The following is an 18369-nucleotide window of genomic DNA, read 5'->3' on the forward strand; positions in this document are numbered from 1 at the left end:
CTGGATTTTGATGTCTGTGTCTTTCCTCAGGTTAGGAAAGTTTTCTGCTATGATTTGCTCACATAACTCTTTTACCCCTATTTCTCTCTCTTCCTCTTCTGGGCCCCCTATGATTCTGATGTTGTTCCTTTTTAATGAGTCACTGATTTCTCTAAATCTTAAATCGTGCTCTTTTGCCTTAGTCTCCCTCATTTTTTTTCTGCTTCATTATTCTCCATATGTTTGTCCTCTGTATCACTCATTCACTGTTCTACCTCATCCATCTTTGCCATCATGGCGTGCATTTGAGATTGCAGTTCAGTGATAGCATTTTTTATTTCATCCTGACTAGTTTTTACTTCTTTCATCTCTGGATAGGGATTCTAATCTATTTTCAACCCGAGATAGTGATTATTATTATTGTGATTCTAAATTCTGGTTCAGACATCTTGTTTGTGTTGATTAAGTCCCTGGCTGTAGTTTCTTCCAGCTCTTTCTTTTGTGGTGAATTCCTTCGTTTCATCATTTTAAAGGGACAAAAGGATTGATAAGGTAAAAAAAAAATTAAAATTATGAAATTAAAAACAACACAGAAACACAAAAAAATCACATAAATTATGTTAGATCCTAGATGTGTTTTGGTCTGGTTGTTGAAAGGAGATTGACAGATTAGAGAAAAAAAGCAGGAAGGGGAAGGAAAACATTTGAAAATTTGAGAAAATGAATACAATGCAGTAGAATAGAATGAAATGAGGGAAGTAAAATAGAATTTGAAAAATTTACAAAAATTAAAAAATATGGTAGAAAAAAATAAAAATATTTTTCAGAAAAATTGAAAATAAAAATATTTTTTTCTCTTTCTGTATTCAAGAAAAAGAAAAGAAATGAAAAAGATTAAAAAAAGAAAATGTTATAGATGGAACTGTGAAAGACTGAAGTATGATTTAAATTACATCGGTTTCTCCTAGGGGTCAAACTGTGAAGCACCTTATAGTCCATAAACTAAGCAGGTGGAGAGACTTGTGGTGTTCCTGAAGAGCGAGGTTGGCCCAGTTGGGTGGGCTTAGTGTAATGGCTCCGTTCTCCACTAGATGGCGCTGCTTAGCTTACTGGGGTGGATTTTTGTGGTGTTTGTAAGTGTGTATGCACATGCGTAGGAGGGGTGAAAATGGTGTCACCCAGCTCCCAGTATCTACTATCGGAACTCTGTGCTCTCCCTGACCATCAAGTGCACACCTGTCCTCTGTCTCCAGCTTCCATCCACTCCCTGCTTTTGCGCTTGACTAAGCTGTCAGGTTACCAGGTGGCACTTCTCTCCTGAGTCTTAACTCAAACGCGGCTGTGTTTCCCGACCCCTCGCTTCTGAGGGTTGTGGCTTTGACCCACTCAGATCCTCTGGTGGAGGGTCTCACTGAGCAATGGCCAGGTGCTGGCTGCACCCAGGAACATTCACAGGACCGTGCTGCTGCTGTTGCCCAGAGACTGCAGCCAGGTGCCAGCCCGCCCCAGAAAAAGTTCATGCGATCGTGTAGCAGCAGCTTTTCAGGGATTATGGAAAATCACAACACATGTGTGGCACCAGGCCTCACCCTTAACGACCTTGTTCCAGCACCAGCGAATGTGGCCATTCTCTGGGGTCTGCTGGGCCCAGGTTGCCTCACAGCCTCTACCAAATGTCCTTCCAGCAGTGGAACCGCTTCTCCCTATGTGGCCCGAGAACCTCCTGGGCCCCACTCTGCTCCTGGGAATTTGCCCTTCCCACCAGAGCACCGCCAGGTATCAAGCTGCAGAATTTCAGATTCTGTGTATCCCCTATTTATAGAGTCTTAATGGAATTTAAACCCTCTCCTTTCTCCTTTCTCCCTTTTTAGTTCAGTCCCTGAGGCTGTTTCCACTTTCTCTCCAGCTGCTTTGGGGGCGGGGTGCTTTTCCCGTATTCTCCCTCCACCATTTCCATCCTCTCTCCACACGCAAAAACAGCTCCCTGCCCTCCACAGCTTCTCTCTCCCCCACTTCACCTCTCCATGCTGCATGCCTGCTGAGTTCTGTGGTTGGGGTTGTGCAGATTGTAGCGTTAATTCTGAAATCAGTTTTCTAGGTATGCAGGATGGTTTAGTGTTGATCTGGCTGTATTTCATCGACGCCAGATGCAAATAATAATAATAAATATTTCTTAAATGAACAAATGAATGAATAGAATCCCAGTGTTACAGGTGATAAAAAAAACAAGATCCAGAGATATTTGAAATGTTCCCTGTTACTGACTTGAAAATTTGGGATCAGAACACAGAACTGCTAGTATGGAGTTTTATGCTTGCTCCACTACATTTAAAGGCAAATACTATTTGGGGGGAAATATTGAGTATTATCCAGTATTAATTCTAATTCTCACATGGAGTTGTAGACTTTGCAACAAAGTGAATCAGTTCACCACTTCCTATTTTTCAGCCCACTGAAACTTGGAACACAGAATTGCAAAGCCTGGATGGCTTGTCATGGACTAGACTGGTCTTTTCTCAGGAGGCTGCTTTCCCACTTAAACCATAATTCATATGCTGTGCTTTTTAAATTTAGGCTTCATGGAATGTCAAACATTTTTTATCATGGGTTGCATAATGCAGTCCATTTATGGAATGGCGATGGGCATAATAATCTTTTCCATAAGGCTAGTTCCACAGAGGGGAGGATTCTGTCATGACACAGTGATGAAAGCTAATTACGTTTCCTCTTCCATAATCCTTCTTCTGTCAGGCCAAAGAATGACTATCAGGAGATTGCCAGCTGGACCACTCTCCTCTTTCACTCAGACTCTGTCAAGAACTTTATTTACCACGGAGGTGGAAAGTCTCTTTCCTCCTGCCTTAGGGCTTCTACATATAATTTTGACAGCCTTTACTTTATCAAAGAAATTGTGTCAATTTAGAAATTGTAACCTCCCTTACTGTGGTTGAATATCAAATTTTAGATATGGAAGGATCTCTTAAAAACCAATTTAAAGGAGAATTTAAGGCCAAATTAGAAAATATGTATACTTTTGAAAGGCCATTAATATTATAATGATCGCTGTGGCATTCTTTCAAGAAGATTTCCGGAAGTTTGAATTTTCACCAGATTCTACTATTGTTTTAGGCTATAAATAGGTATACATGCCACATGCATGGCAGGCTATGTATATATTCACAAAGTGGGGGGCACATTTCAGATCCCAATCTGTATAACTTCAGGGAAGGATTTCCGATTGATGAGGTAGTTGGTAAGGAAACATAGAGGCATGCATCTCTCAGGCTGATATATCTCATCAAATGACCAAACCAGTGCCACTAAGGATTTGATGGGTCTTTTCCAAAGAGCAGCAGACATGTCCCTACAGACCAGAGTGTACCCTGCCTTTGTGCTTGACTTTTCTCTTGCTTTTCTAGACATAAAGCAAAGGTGCTATGTCCTAGCTGCATAATGGAAACCGGTGCACATTATAAATATCTGAAGGAGTTCTTTTAAAAATCTGATGATTGGATCCCATCCTGGTCCAATTAAATCAGAATGTCCAGGGATGAGATCCAGATACGGGTACTTTTAAAAAGTTCCCTAGATCATTCCATTGCACTTTAAAGCCATATCCAAGCTAAGTTCTAACTTGCAGTCACATTAGGGGGCTGACATAGTCCCCAGAAATGCATCGTAAACATTGTAGCATGACCTTCTACTGTCAACAGGCTACCAAAATGGTTATAAATTAGGGTTTTTTTGCTTCAGTACCCTTCCTGCTCACCACCACGAACTCCCTCCCCAAGGCAGTTTCCAAACAACTACAAAATGCCAATTTAACTGGAAGGTCAAATCAAAATAAGACCAGGGTGAACACAGGAGCCTTATACTATGCCCAGAATAGCTATCGCTTGACATGCCTAAACAGACAGACATGACCAGAGGGAGATAAATGGCACAGGAGAAATATTCTAGGCAGACAAAAGTCTTTTCTCAATTCCAGCTGCTCTTACTTCTGTCTAGTCTGGTTGTTAGAGCTGTCCTTGTGTCCTTGTCCATTGCTGCACTGACTCTAATTGGTTGTATCTTCCCCAGAATTTGAACTCAAGCTACAGTTACTAGGAAAGACCTTGTATATTCTGAACCAGTTAATATGGAAAGAAAGTCTTCACATGATCCAATCAAGCCTTTTCTCCCAGCGATCAACCTGAACACCTGGTCCACAGTACTCCTAGAATGTTAATCCCATGAGGCCAGGGTCTGTGTCTCAAGCCTGATCTGGTGACCTGGGAGAAGTATTTGGGTTGCTCTTTCCTATTTAGGATTCACTACTTGTGCCGACAGACTGCAGGTGTGGTAAAACCTCTATTTGTTCCAGTTGGTTCTTTCATTCCCTACTGGACCATCTTGTAAATTGGCAGTTATAAGTAATGACAAAGAGACTCTCTCAAGGTTGGCAGGTGTCATGAGTAAGTAACATGCCGACATATCACCTGCAGTAAAACAATCTCTCAGCTGTCTCCTGAGATGGGAAAAAAAAAACCACTCCACCTTTATCAGCTTTCCCCAGTAAGTATGAAATCTCAGTTTCTCTTCACCATGAGCCTTGAATCTTAGTTTGATTTAATCTCATAGCAACCTCTATTTTCTTGCTCTATAAGAAGTTGAAGCTACTTAAAAGGAAATGGAATGAAATGGCATACCTATTGACTTCATTTGGCAGGTAAATTCACTGGCTGATGAAAAACATAATCCACCAGCATAGAAGGAGCCACTGGTTAACAGTCCCTGGACAGATTAGCAATTTAAGGTTAGATTGGATTATGGCTATCAATTTTAACAACCCAGAGCCAAATCCACCAATTCATCTTTGATTAAAAACAAACAAACAAAAAACAAAGAACAACCAACTGTTTTACAGATTCCTTATATTTTTTAAAGTTAAGTCCACTTCATAAAATTGTCCTCTATTTGAATTTAGAAGATTTATTATTTATTGTATTTATTTTATTATTTTTTTTTATTTTATATATGACATCAAAGGTAAATAGTATAGGTTTTAACGTCATCTTTCACATAGTCTACTTCCTGCATGTCAAGCACAGGTAAATGAGTTTCTGGGCTATTAAAAAATAAATTTAAATTGATGAGGGCCTTTGGTTTGGGGATATTGTAATTCAAACTCTCCTTTATTTTTTTGGAGTGACTACTGATCATGATGGGTTTTTTGTTTGTTTGTTCTGAGTTACCATCATGGCCATATTTCTGAAACTAAATTCAATAATAAATTCTCTTTACTAATCTCCCAGAGAAGTTAATTTAGTTTTCATGTACTTAGATTATAATAGCTTTTTAAAGCAATATGGATTATAAGGCAAGTTTCAAAATTCTTGACCTATTATTAAAAAGCACTATAATACATTACTACATCTATAATATTATCAAGGACTCTTAATCCAGTGATTATTCGCCTGCTAGACAGTGAATGAGTCACATTTTTTAGAAATATTGTGATTTATCATCTTAATAGGAACTTGACTATTTTAGAAATGAGATGGGCTATAACCTCAGGACTCTTTTCTGCTGTTGCCAGAGTGCTTTTTCACCTGGGAAGTTTATATAGTGAACAGTTAAAAGGATATGCCCAATGAATGGTGTCTCTGCTGCATAGCCCGATTGCTTTTTCATTTTTCTTGTAAATTCCTCTAGGCATTAGGCCACCATAGAATACTGGCCAATGACTCATTGCTTTTAAAAATGTAAAGGGCCCAAATTCTCAGCCTTCTGCCTTTCTCCTTGTTTTGTAATACATATAACCTGCTATCTTTGGTTATTGTGTGTGTGTATATATATGTATATATGTGTGTATATATATATATATATATATTTTTTTTTTAATTTTCGAAAGAGAGAGAGCATGAGTGGGTGAAAGGAGCAAGGGGGTGGGAGGGAGAGACATAAAGAAAATCTTAAGCAGGCTCCACGCTGAGCATGGGCTTGACTCCATGACCCTGGGGCCATGACCTGAGCCAAAATCAAGAGTGGGATGCTCAACTGACTGGTGCACCCATGCCCACCCATGCTCCCCTGGTTGTTGTATTTTTAAATAAAAATCCTCTCTTATAGTCTTCTTCTTGCCCTGTAGCAGCCCATTCACAATTCTTGGAACCACAACAGAGAGCAGAACTATGCAGAGTTTGGGTGCAGGTATAGATTGGGTTTTTAACACAGAAGGAATCCTGAGGTTCTTAGGAAAAGTTATTCAAGTCGAATTGAAAATAGTGGTGTTTTTACAATGGTTAACTAATATTTTCTCCTTTCCTGTCTGGTTAGAGTTTTTCCCTGCTTTAGGGAGCTGCACTTACTTTTGCTTGTTCCAAGACCATCCTCTTGGTCACAGGAGTGATAGTATTACCCAAGATACAATATGTACAGTACTTGCTTATTTTTCATTTTGTTGCTTGTGCTTTAGGAGTCATATCCAAAATATCTGTGCCAACACCATGTCAAAGGACTTTTCTCCTACGTTTTTTTTCTGGGAGTGTTATGGTTTCACATCTTAAATTTAAGTCTTTGATCCATTTCAACTTAATTTGTGTAGTATAAAATAGGGTCTAGTTTATTGTTTTACATGAAGATTCAAATTTGCCAGCACCATTTATTGAAGAGACTCTTTTTTTTTTTTCATTATATTCTTGCCTCCGTTCTCAAATATTGCTTGACCATGCAAGCAAGGGTTTATCTCTTGGCTCTTGATTCTGTTCCATTGGCCTATGTGTCTGTTTTGATGACAATACCACTCTGTTTTGATAACTATAGCCGTGTAATATAACTTGAGCTCAGGAAGTGTGATGTCTCCAGCTTTGATCTTCTGTCTCAGGATTTCTTTGGCTATTTGGGGTCTTTTGTGGTGTATTTTTAAATATCAGGGAAAATTGCCACTATCAGCAAAACTAATACAGTCAAACTAATAGTATCTTATTATGAATATTTTTTCTTAGCAAAAAATGTTTATTTTATATTAATATTTTAATTTTTTGAATGTCAGCATTTTGATTAAAGTTTTAAAGTACTTTAAGTATGAAATGTGCTTTTTTTTTTTTAAAGTAGGCTCCATACCCAATGTGGGCCTTGAACTCACAACCCTGAGATTAAGAGTTGCATGCTCTACCAACTTAGCCAGACAGGCGTGCCTGAAATGCGCTTTTTATTAACAAAAATAAATTAGGCACTATGTTGAAATAAGGGATTACACAGACAGTTTAGTCTTCACTTTTCTTGTCTTATTTAAAGTTTAAAAAAGCAGGACAAAATATTCTGCCTTTTCCTCTCATAAATAGTTTCTTTATTTAGAATGAATGAATAATATATGAAAAAGAAATACTCATTTTCTAACTACAGCAGCAATTACTACTATTACAAACCAGATTATCTTTAATGGCTTCTGATTACCCAGTACTTCAGTGACTTTCTATGAGGTCACTTGGGGAGATATTCTTTAAAACTTCGCAGGTTCCTAAAGTTCAATATAAAGTTCCTAAATATTATGAATCATATTTATAACATTCCTGTGTCACTTGTGGTTTGTTGCTACAAGAGATTTCCTTTTGTGCTACACTGACAGGGACAGAGAATTTGGTGGCATCCACAAAGGCCCGATTATAGAACAAGAGGGCTGAGGTCTCTGCAGCCTAACAGGGTTGGGTGTGCAAACACAGGAGAAAGAAACAGGAGACTGTTGTTTTGGGTGTTTCAAAGCTGTTTGAATCTGGGAAATCTGATGTCGAGGCGGGGGAAAGGCAACAGGAGCATGCTTTTGGAAAGGGTCAGACTGAGAGGAATCGCAGATATCTGTTCCAGTACATAAAGTTGGAGGTCTGGATGAGAAGGGTGGGGATGTTGGGAAGATCCATGAGCGACTATTAAGGAGCTCGTTGTGGGGATGTTGGGATAGAGCACCCAGGAATCTGGATGCTGGGTAGACCTGGACCCCAAGCATGGAATTCCAGCACTGGGAGGAGTGTGGGTTCAGAATCTGGGTAATGTAAGAGTTAAGTCACTGAGGCCCTGGGTACTGGTCAGGAAGCTCATTTTGCACTGGTTGTGAGGAAGGGCCTAGTCATAGGGAACTCAATCAATCCAGAACTGCTATGGGCTTCCTTGCTCCAAAGAATATGCTCAATTATTCCCAAATTAGACTGAAACCAGACTAAAAATAATATCACAGATACTAATAGTAGCTAAGACTGATGACTTTCTACAGTCTAAGCATTATTCTAGGTTCTTCATATGTATTCATTTAAATCTCCAAGCAACCCTATAAGGCAGGCTCTACCTTTATCTACATTTTACAGAAAAAGAAAGGCTAAGTGACTTGCCCACAGCCATACAGCTAGGAGGTGGTGAGCCTAGATTAGAACCAGACAGTCTGACTTCAGAGCCTGTGGTCACTTTGCCATTGGGTGATTACAGTACTACTTACCATATCAATGTCAAGCACTGTCCCAGGTTGGGATTTCCAGGAAGCAGATTCTGAGATAGAGTTTAGTATGCAAGATGATTTTAGGGAGTTCCCTTGAGATAAACACCTGTGGGAAAGGAAACATTATTGGGGAGTTGGAGAAGTCAATCCATGGGGAGCTCTGAGTCTAAATGACCTGAGAGAGTTGTCTCATGTTGGAATGAAATGGCCTGGGCTGCCCTAGGAAAGGCACAATCTTGGGACAAGACAGCCCTCTGTAGCTGAGGCATGAATGAAGGAACTGACAGTGGAGGCTGCCTGTCAACACCATTCCTAGGAGTTGGGGAACTTTATTAAGGCAGGGAGGGGGGTGTCTTATCTGAGTAGTACATCTCTATGTCCATTACAAGTATACTCATATTTCTGAAAGTTTCTAGAAAATACTAATTAGGATTTATTCCACCTATTCCTATTCATTCATAGAGTGAACTTAAATCTCAATTTGCTCAACAGTCTTCTGGTTTACACTTGTATTTCCAGGATAATTATTAGTAGTTCCCCCTCTTAAAAGTGTCCTGGTTGGATATACATTGTTTTGCCTTCCTAACGTTCTTCTGCTTCTTCTTGTTCCTCTACTAATCATATTTTGTTATTATAGTTTCTATAAAAATTTTATTTTTATAGAAATAAGCACCCTGATTTGTGTACAAAATCTTTCAAAGATAAACAATTACCAGGTTTGCCACCATTTATCTGTTACAAGCAGGCTAGCTGAAAGAAAAACTCAAAGTTTGAAAATCACAATTAAATATCTTTTCTTGGGGCACCTGGGTGGCTTAGTCATTTGGGCATATAAATTTGGTTCCGGTCTTGATCTTGCAGTTCGTGAGTTCCAGCCCCCCATTGGGTTCTCTGCTATCAACTTAGAGCCTGCTTCAGATCCTCAGTCTTCCTCTCTCTGCCCATCCTCTGCTCATACAAGCTCTCTCTTTCTCTCTCAAAAATAAATAAACATTAAAAATTTTTAAAAATAAATATATTTTATTATACTGATATTCATGGGATAGTATTACCGATTACTAAGGATAACTTTTCTTTAGTCTTGTAAAATATAATGTAAAGATGACTCTAGAATTCCTTAAGACTGGCTACCTAAATAGAAATAAGGTCCATTGTCACACTTTCATGAAAATTTTGTTTTAAAACTAGAATGAATGAAATATCTTCAGGTCTTACACTTAATTCAAACGAAGTAACATCAATATAAACATGTGAGTTTTGCTAAGGCATCACTCACACCCTATACCCCTTACCTTGAGTCTAAAATAAGTTTACCAATTTTTCTCAGTTATTTGTGTGGATTTCAAGGTGGTGTCCCCTATGTCCTGAGAAATAAGACCGTGCATATTCTTCTGCTATGGCCTCCTAACTAAATTGTTCTTCTCACAAGCCATCAGAAAGGAGAGCCTGGCTTTTAGAGGGTAGCCACCATTGCCCTTGTGATCACTGTGTTTCCCTGATGATACGCTGCAGTGCTCAGAGCTCTCCGCTTCATGGCCTCTGCTACCTCCTGGGTATGGGGAGTTACCCCTCCCCATGTCAGGGCTGTGTTCAGATGCAGCACTGATTGTTTGGAGCTTCATCAAGATAGTCCTGTTACTTGCATACCTTGGTCTTAGTGGATCACATCTACTCCCTGGAGTGGGGCCAAGAACAGATCACAGATACTCTCTATTTTCTTGTGTCTCTTAAGTTTGGTCCAGGCATCTCAACACAAAATATCAAAGGCAGTATTGCACCACGCACACAAACTCATTAAACAGATGCCTCGAGATCACTGACCCATCGGTTTGTCAGATAATATTTTATTAAGGTAACATAGTGTTATAGTTAACATTTTATTAACATTTCATTAATGTCATTAAGATTGTATTTTCAAAAAGTTAAGTAGGTAAGTCCCTTAGTGGGTACATGTTAAAGATTCATAGATTTATTTATCTTATTGATGATACAGAATGACAAAATTGATTAGAGACACACATACACAAATACACACACGTGTGTGTGGAAAATGAATTATGGAAAGAATTATAAGTAAGAGTAAAAACTGCTTAATGTCCTTCAGGGAAATACAATGGTAACCTTTGAGTTATCTTACCTATTCTAATAGAAACCATATTCATTTCTCCTGGACAAAATAATTTGTAACATATCCATTTTCTAGAAGAGGACATCTAATTTTTCAGAGTCTGAGCCCTAATAAGCAGTAAATAATAATTCAAATAAAGTTACATTTCCTAAGGAGACAAACAACCTTCAGGGAACCAGTTATCCCCAGATGGACTTGTTACACAATGTTCTGGCATGATTTTGAAAGAGTTTGCTGTAATATTCTTGCCTTATTTTCAAGTTTTGGATGAGTTTTTCTAATATAGATATACCATAACAGGACTCTGATTCTCTATTTAGGCTCAACTGTATCCCCACACATATAAATATGGATGCTCAGAAATAGAGTTTGTATTTAGTGAATATTAGGAGCCCCAGTAGCTCACTATAGGGAACAGCTTGGTTGGCATTGCATTTTTGAAAAGATCATTTGTTTCTGAAAAACTTCCCCAATCCTACATGTGGATAGCTACATGACACATAACAACACATCGGTGTGTTAGTGTCTTAAAGCACTTTCTGAATTTTAAGTAAAAATTAAGTATTTTGCAAATGCATATGCTTTGTGCATATAAATATTGAAAATAAAGTAATTATATGTAATGTAATTGAAATTATAAAGATTTTTCCACTTCCAATGTGGGAGGGAATATAAGAGCTTGCTAATCTCATATGGCAGCAGCTTTTGCCAACTGGCTTTTCTCCAGAACTATTACTTGTTAATGTTCCTAAATGTGCTACTATTATCACCGTTCAACAACGTGACACTGGTAACACTGTGCAGTGCTCTGAAGCATCTAAATTGAATTGAGAAAACCGTACTGCCCCTGCTTTTGAACTATTTCATTTTTTTTCTAGAGGAGGAATCCAAGAACTAGATTAAGTAATAATTATTAGTTATTAATTTAAATATATCTTACAGGCTGTTAAAGATATTGGCAATCGAGGGCACTTTGTTGCACGTGAAGGAAATCTGGAATTATTTTTTCCAGTAAAAAGACACCTTTTATTAAATTCTAAGTTTCTACCTACATTAACCCACATTTTTAGATACATATTTATCTTTCAAAGAGCTTTGTCTCATTACTTATATTTTTATATGGTCATATATGAAATAAGTCTTTAGATAGGGCTCACTTCTCTGAAATACCATTCTTTACTGTGCACTGAAACTCACTAAGAAAAATTATCATTCATAAAGACTTCAGAGTTTTTAGGAAGGCACAAAGAAAATGTGAAATATTCATTATAATGGGAACATTTAAACATTTTTTCTTTGACTATTATTCTGCTGCAGAGAATTTTACCATTATCTACTAAGAAGTTCATATTTGGCTGTTTTTAAAGAATTTTAAATAATTGGTGATGTTGACCCTAATTCACCCAATGACTTTTTTATTTTTTATTTTTTGCAAGATGGACATTAACCTTCCTGCCTCCTAAGTATTTACTTTATTAAATCTAGGTTCTATGTCCACCACACTGTAGAAATATCCTATGGAAAATCACAGAAAATTAAACTTGCTTATCTATTGTTGATTTGATATTCAGTGGAATTATATTAAAATTTTTGTCTTCAGTGACTGCTTTTTCAGAGGTCATAGATCCAAGCTTTTGTAATGCACATCACTGAATATTTTTTCTCATGTTACTTGGTAAAATGATGTATTTCAGATCAGGGAGATACATTAAGATACAGCTTTTTGAAGACAACTTGATCAGATTGCAAAAGGTCATTCAAGTACCTTATTTTATTTTCAAAGTGGTTGGCTTATAGTCAGACTAAGCATCAAGAAATTCTATTTACCCAATTGTGCACAGCAGGGATAGGAAAAAATGTACACAGGACTAACAGTAGTAGGGGAAATCAAACATAATCCAGGGGCAATCACATCACACCTAAATGGGAAAAAAGTTTCTATTTATTGATTGACTGACTATAACGTAGCACCATTTTATACATAGTAAAGAAATATGAGCACTGGGTGTTCTATGGAAACCAATTTGACAATAAATTATATTTCAAAAAATAAATATGGGCACAAATCTTTTCCCTTTTCTTTTGAGAGAGAGCGAGCATAAGCAGGGGAGAGGGGCAGAAGGAGAGAGAGAGAGAATCTTAAGCAGCCTTCACACTCAGCACAGAGTCTGACATGGGGCTCGATTCTACAACCCTGGGATCATGACCTGAGCTGAAGTCGAGAGCAGATGCTCAACCAACTGACCCACCCAGGTGCACCATGCATACTTCTTACCTAATAGTTCTTCCAATGGCCATAGGGTGCAGGAATATTTTGAAAAAATTTTAATGTTTTTTAAATTTATTTTTGAGAGAGAGAGAGAGAGTACAAGCAGGGGAGGGGCAGAGAGAGGGAGACAGAATCCACGAAGTAGGCTCTAGGCTCTAGGCTCTGAGCTGTCTGCGCAGAGCAGGACGCAGGGCCTGAACCTGTGAGCCACGAGATCATGACCTGAGCCGAAGTCAGACACTCAACCTACTGAGTCACCCAGTCACCCCATAGGGTGCAGAAATATTTTGAATTTCTGTTGGTCCTTCTTGTCTGCAGTACTTACACTATGTGTATACAGAAAGAGGAAAGAAACTCCTTAAATATATGGGTCCATTTTTGAGACACAATGCAAAGATCCACTATTCTTAAATACTTAGCAGATATTTCTTAAAGGTACAAAAATGAAGACAATTCCTATATTTATTTTTGAATTTTGAAAGAAGTCTTAAAGCTGCATAGCTGAGATATGGTTAACTCCATCCTTCAAACATGAATCATCACTCAACATTCTGACTATAAGTCCATATCAAACAAGCAAAACATTTTATCTTTTAGCATCTAAATGATATGGAAAAAAATTACTTCTTCATTGAAGCCAAATGCTATAAAATCCTACTTATTTTTCTAATTACTTTTTAAAATTTATTGTCAAGTTACCTAACATACAGTGTATACAGTGTGCTCTTGGTTTGGGGGTAGATTCCCATGATTCATCACTTACATACAGTATCCAGAGAACTGACAAAATAAATTATGGCATATTATTGCAATGGAATGTTCCATAGCTAACTAAAAATAGTGGAGTAGATTCATAATGGAGTAGATGAAAGTCATGTATTACATAGTACTAATTGCATAAACAAAGTTTTAAAAGACTCCATTCTGTATGTCTTTTATTTTTGTGTATGCCAACAGTTTCCTAGAAGGAAATCTAGGAATTGCCAGTGAAAACTTGGGCTGTTTTGAGTGGGAAAACTTTTACTTTAGTATTCTTATGTAATGTTTGGTTTTTTATTCATGTTGATGTTTTATAATTCAAAAAATGATTTTAAATATCACTTGGTTTGCTCAGACCCTGCTTTCTTGGTGTTATATTCCAGGGGTGGGAGGTTTAAAATAACAGAAACTCCACTTAATCTTGCTTATGCAAAAAGCAGATTTTTTTTTCATTTTTTATCTTTTCTTTCTACCATTCTTTATGAGTTGTCTCCATTCCAACTGCACAATGTTGTGAAGGAGACAGCTACTTCCAGCTTTTAAGCTCACACCCTCATGGCTGTACCATTAAGCACAAAAGGGCTCTTCTCCCCAGTCACATGAAGGAGCTCTGTCCCAATTTGAGCCATTTGCTAAAACCCTGGACCAATCTCTAACATAAGGAATGGTGTTTGCAAACATGCGTAATGTGATTGCTCCAAGACCCAAGGCCAATTATTGTGGTTAAGAAAACACAACCAGAATTAAAAAGGGCTGTCTCTTTCCTAAATAAGAGAGAGGTGCTAGGCAAGCAGAAACCACACCACATACACATATTTGGGAAATGCATTTTGATATTATTATGATTAATAAAGTAGAAATCATTCAGGGGCGCCTGGGTGACGCAGTCGGTTAAGCGTCGGACTTCAGCCAGGTCACGATCTTGTGGTCCGTGAATTCGAGCCCCGCGTCAGGCTCTGGGCTGATGGCTCAGAGCCTGGGCTGATGGCTCAGAGCCTGGAGCCTGTTTCCGATTCTGTGTCTCCCTCTCTCTCTGCCCCTCCCCCGTTCATGCTCTGTCTCTCTCTGTCCCCCAAAAAATAAATAAACGTTGAAAAAAAAATTAAAAAAATAAAAAATAAAAGAAATCATTTAAATATGTTAATAATAAATCAATAGTAGCTTTTGCCATTATAGGTTTTCTCAAACATTAGACACTAAAAGTGTAAGTTTCTTTTTGTAGGAGGGGGAGACAATTTGCATGACATTTAAAATCTCCTTGTGTTCAGAGTTGAGACCACTGGTTGAGGTCTGAAGTAGACTATCGCTAGTATTCATGGAGAGTGGGTACAGATGAGGAGAGATTTTGGTAATACAAAGTAGAGAAGCCGGAAACTGCCAATTATGGGGGCAGAAAAGAAGAAAGAGTAATAATTATACAAATGTTCTGGTAATTATTTTTAAAATTTCATAATGAAATAAGAGTGTCTAGATAAATGACAGCCAAGAATCAAACCTAGCAACAAATATTTTGTCTTTCTGCTTTGCATTTTACCCAATACACTTATGTAGAAGCAATGTATCTTTTCGTATTGTTTATTTAAAACAAGCGTATTATTGTGTACAACACTATGGGAATGACATACCTAGGGAGAAGTGGGCAGGCTAGGGAGACAAATGCAGGACTTTGGGGTTTGAGTTTGGTTTCTATAAGGAGAACTTTCTATAGCAAATGCTTGATGGTACTATCAAAATGTTTTTGGCAGAACAATATCGAGAAAACCCACTGGCCTCTGAGGACAAGAAAGAGTGATTTCATAGTGACGCTGCGTCTTGGGGCTGCTGTTTGGGTCTGATAGCCAGTGCACTTTCAGGGTGAGTAAACTGAGGTGCTAAGGGAGTTTGAAAGGATCAGCTATTACATTTGAAAAATGTTTTTCACCGTAAGAAACATCACCACCATCATGAACAACACACACATATTTTTAAACACCTACTTTTTGATATAGTTCCAAGGCTTCTGAAAAGAATTTGAATTGCCCCTTGCTTCCAGCAAGGAAATTCATTAAGGGAGAATATGCCAACAGCTCTGCTTCCTAATGTAACTTAATGAATACCTGGTTCATATAAATCACAGTTAATTTAATGCTTAGTTAATATTTATGGCCCAAAGTGAAATCAGTCCTACTGAAGTTCATGACACAGGGTGTTTTCTGGGACTGTCCAGTCTGGGCTTTAGAATCTTCCCTGAAAGTGGCAGCTTTGTTTGTTAGGTTGGTGTTTTGTTTTGTTTTGTTTTTTGTTTTGCTTTGTTTTGTTTTGTTTTGTTAGAGTCAGTATTTTTTTGACAAATTTTTGAAGGAACTTTTTATTTTAGAATTTAAAGAAAGCCAACAGAAGAAATTTTAGTCTCCCATTACTAAATGTCTCCCTGACTGCAGTAGCTGGGACAAAAAAAAAGTGGCTCAGTGAGTTGGGAGTGGGAGTCCCAGCACCTGGTCCCAGGAGCCACATAGGGGTGGTCATGGCCACTGCAGCAGTTTTGCCCAATGCCCCATGGAGGCAGCCACCTGCAGGTTGTGCAAGGTGTGGCGGGGCAGCCCTGGCTTCCTGGGGACCCTCTGTTGTGCCAGTCCTGAAGGGCTAGGACGGGCTGAGGAGCCCGTGCTTGTCAAGGCCCAGAGTCAGTGGTGAACGTGGTTCTTCTGGGTCCATGGCCCCTTGAAGTAAGAAATTAAAAGTGAGCAAGGGAGGAAAACACAAAGGAGGAGGTGCTGATGGTGGTAAGTGCCACCAGCGGCAGCTACAGGCACCACACAGGTCTGGGCCAGAGATCTAGCCCCCATTTCCTTTAGGAAGGAAGAAGACAAACAGCCAAGCATCATCTGAAATTATGATTGGCTGACTAATAATCCTAGGGCAAATTAGAGCCTATTCAAGTCTAAATTTTCCTAATATTGCTACAGAGATATTTGGTGGAAAGGTTTCCTCAGTATGTTATGGAATGGACTGTGAAAGTCCCACATGGCTTCCTTACAGCAGTTCTGTGGGCCCCTTCCCCTCTGTGCCTAGTGAGTGTGAGCTGTCTTGGAAACTGGCCCAGAAGACAAAGGCCAGAGAAAAAGAGCAAAGGAAGAAATAAATATTGCAAAAGCTACACAACCAACACAGAGTTGAAGAAATAGACAGGCTCTCCAGCTAGAATGAAATCATTTGGCATATTATGAAGCTCTGGAAGGGACCCACTAAGATCTTTCTTTTCTTTCTTTCTTTCTGTTTGAATTTTTTTGATAGGTTTATTTATTTTGAGAGAGAGAGAGAAAAAAAAATATGAGTGGGGGAGGGGCAGAGAGCGAGGGAGAGAGAAGTCGAAGCAGGCTCCATTGGGTTTAAACACACCAACTGTGAGATCAGGACCTGAGCTGAATCAAGAGTCCAATCAAGAGTCAGATGCTTAACCAACTGGGCCACCCAGGCTCCCCCACACCCCACCCCGCCATAATACTTTATGAAAGTATTATTTAGTAAATGAAGTTGTAGGTTTGGGAGTAGAAATTGGTTGGGTTTGTTGACAGTCATTGTAAATTAGCAATTTTTATACTACAAATTCTTTATAATTGACTTAGTCATTTGCTGTTTTGTAGTTTATGTACTGAAATGAAAACATCATATGGAGAAAAATGACTTTAGAATATGGATTCTATTCAAATAATGGTTTAAAAGAGGATCCTGTTCTGGATGAAGGAAATTGAGAATGAAAAAGAACTGTCCTCTTTGAGGTGAAAATGTGCTTTGGCTTAAAAGAGATATGGTAGATTCATCACACCTTTTACCATTATCGCTAATTGGTTGAAATAGAGTTATTTCTGGCTTTTTCAAAACTAAATAACATTATGAGTGAGTAGTTCTATTTTCTGTGGTTTTCTGATGTTAGCCTTTGAAGTATTAGTAATTATTGACATTATTTTTTAAGCCAAATTTTATAAAGAATTCCTTTACCTTAAAATGTAGAAAACCATCTACTGGATATAACAGTTTTGGTAGTTATGAACACTGACATTTTCTTAGAAATGACTTGTTGGAGAAGACTAATGCTATGACTTAAAACTTGCAGTAAAAATGTTACATATTGTGGTCCCTCAGAGCCAGCTTATTCTTATTTGTGCTGAGCAGAAATGTGACATAGTTAAAATGTCTTGTCAGCTAATTTGCTGACTATATAGATATCACTTTTGTTTTTTATTCCATTCTTTGTTTCATCTCTCATGGTAGTGATGTTCTGTATTCTTTGATCAAGCAGGTTCAAAGCAAAAATTTAAATTTCAAATTCATTTTAAGGAACTCTTAAAGAGTAACAGCTGAGTTATACTGAATAAGTGGTAAAGTATTAAAATTTGAAAAAAAATCATCAGGAATAGTAGTAATTTGGTGAAAAATGTAAATTATGTTAAAATGAGAATATGTTACAATTAGGGGAGCTGTAAGATTTTATTCAATTAAGTAGTATAACTGAAACTTTATACTATTAAGTGTAGCTTTTATAAATGGATGACCCCCCAATTTTATTTGCTGTCAGGATTTAACAGCTTATTACTGTTTTCCCTACCTCTGATAAAGAATTTTGTTACAAAAACTGCCCAACAGCTCTAATTTAAAACTGAAACCAGCTACAAATAAATTTGATACTTTTTTATAAATAAAGGAAGCAATTGATAACACTATTTAAGTGTTCCAGGCTCTCTACCATAGGAATTATTCCAGGGTATTTTTATAATTCATTTGTTTAAC

General features: G+C 37.9%; 1 long non-coding RNA gene across 1 annotated transcript in view; it reads left to right on the plus strand.

The window, feature by feature from the left end:
* Positions 1–15348: 15348 nt before the first annotated feature.
* Positions 15349–18369, plus strand: part of LOC128314431 (uncharacterized) — a 50011-nt gene continuing 46990 nt past the window's right edge. The window contains exon 1 of the long non-coding RNA XR_008296052.1: positions 15349–15456. This is a non-coding gene — a long non-coding RNA (uncharacterized LOC128314431). The remainder of the gene's footprint in view (positions 15457–18369) is intronic.

Source organism: Acinonyx jubatus, chromosome B1 (assembly GCF_027475565.1).
Source record: "Acinonyx jubatus isolate Ajub_Pintada_27869175 chromosome B1, VMU_Ajub_asm_v1.0, whole genome shotgun sequence".
Classification (NCBI taxonomy): Eukaryota; Metazoa; Chordata; class Mammalia; order Carnivora; family Felidae; genus Acinonyx; species Acinonyx jubatus.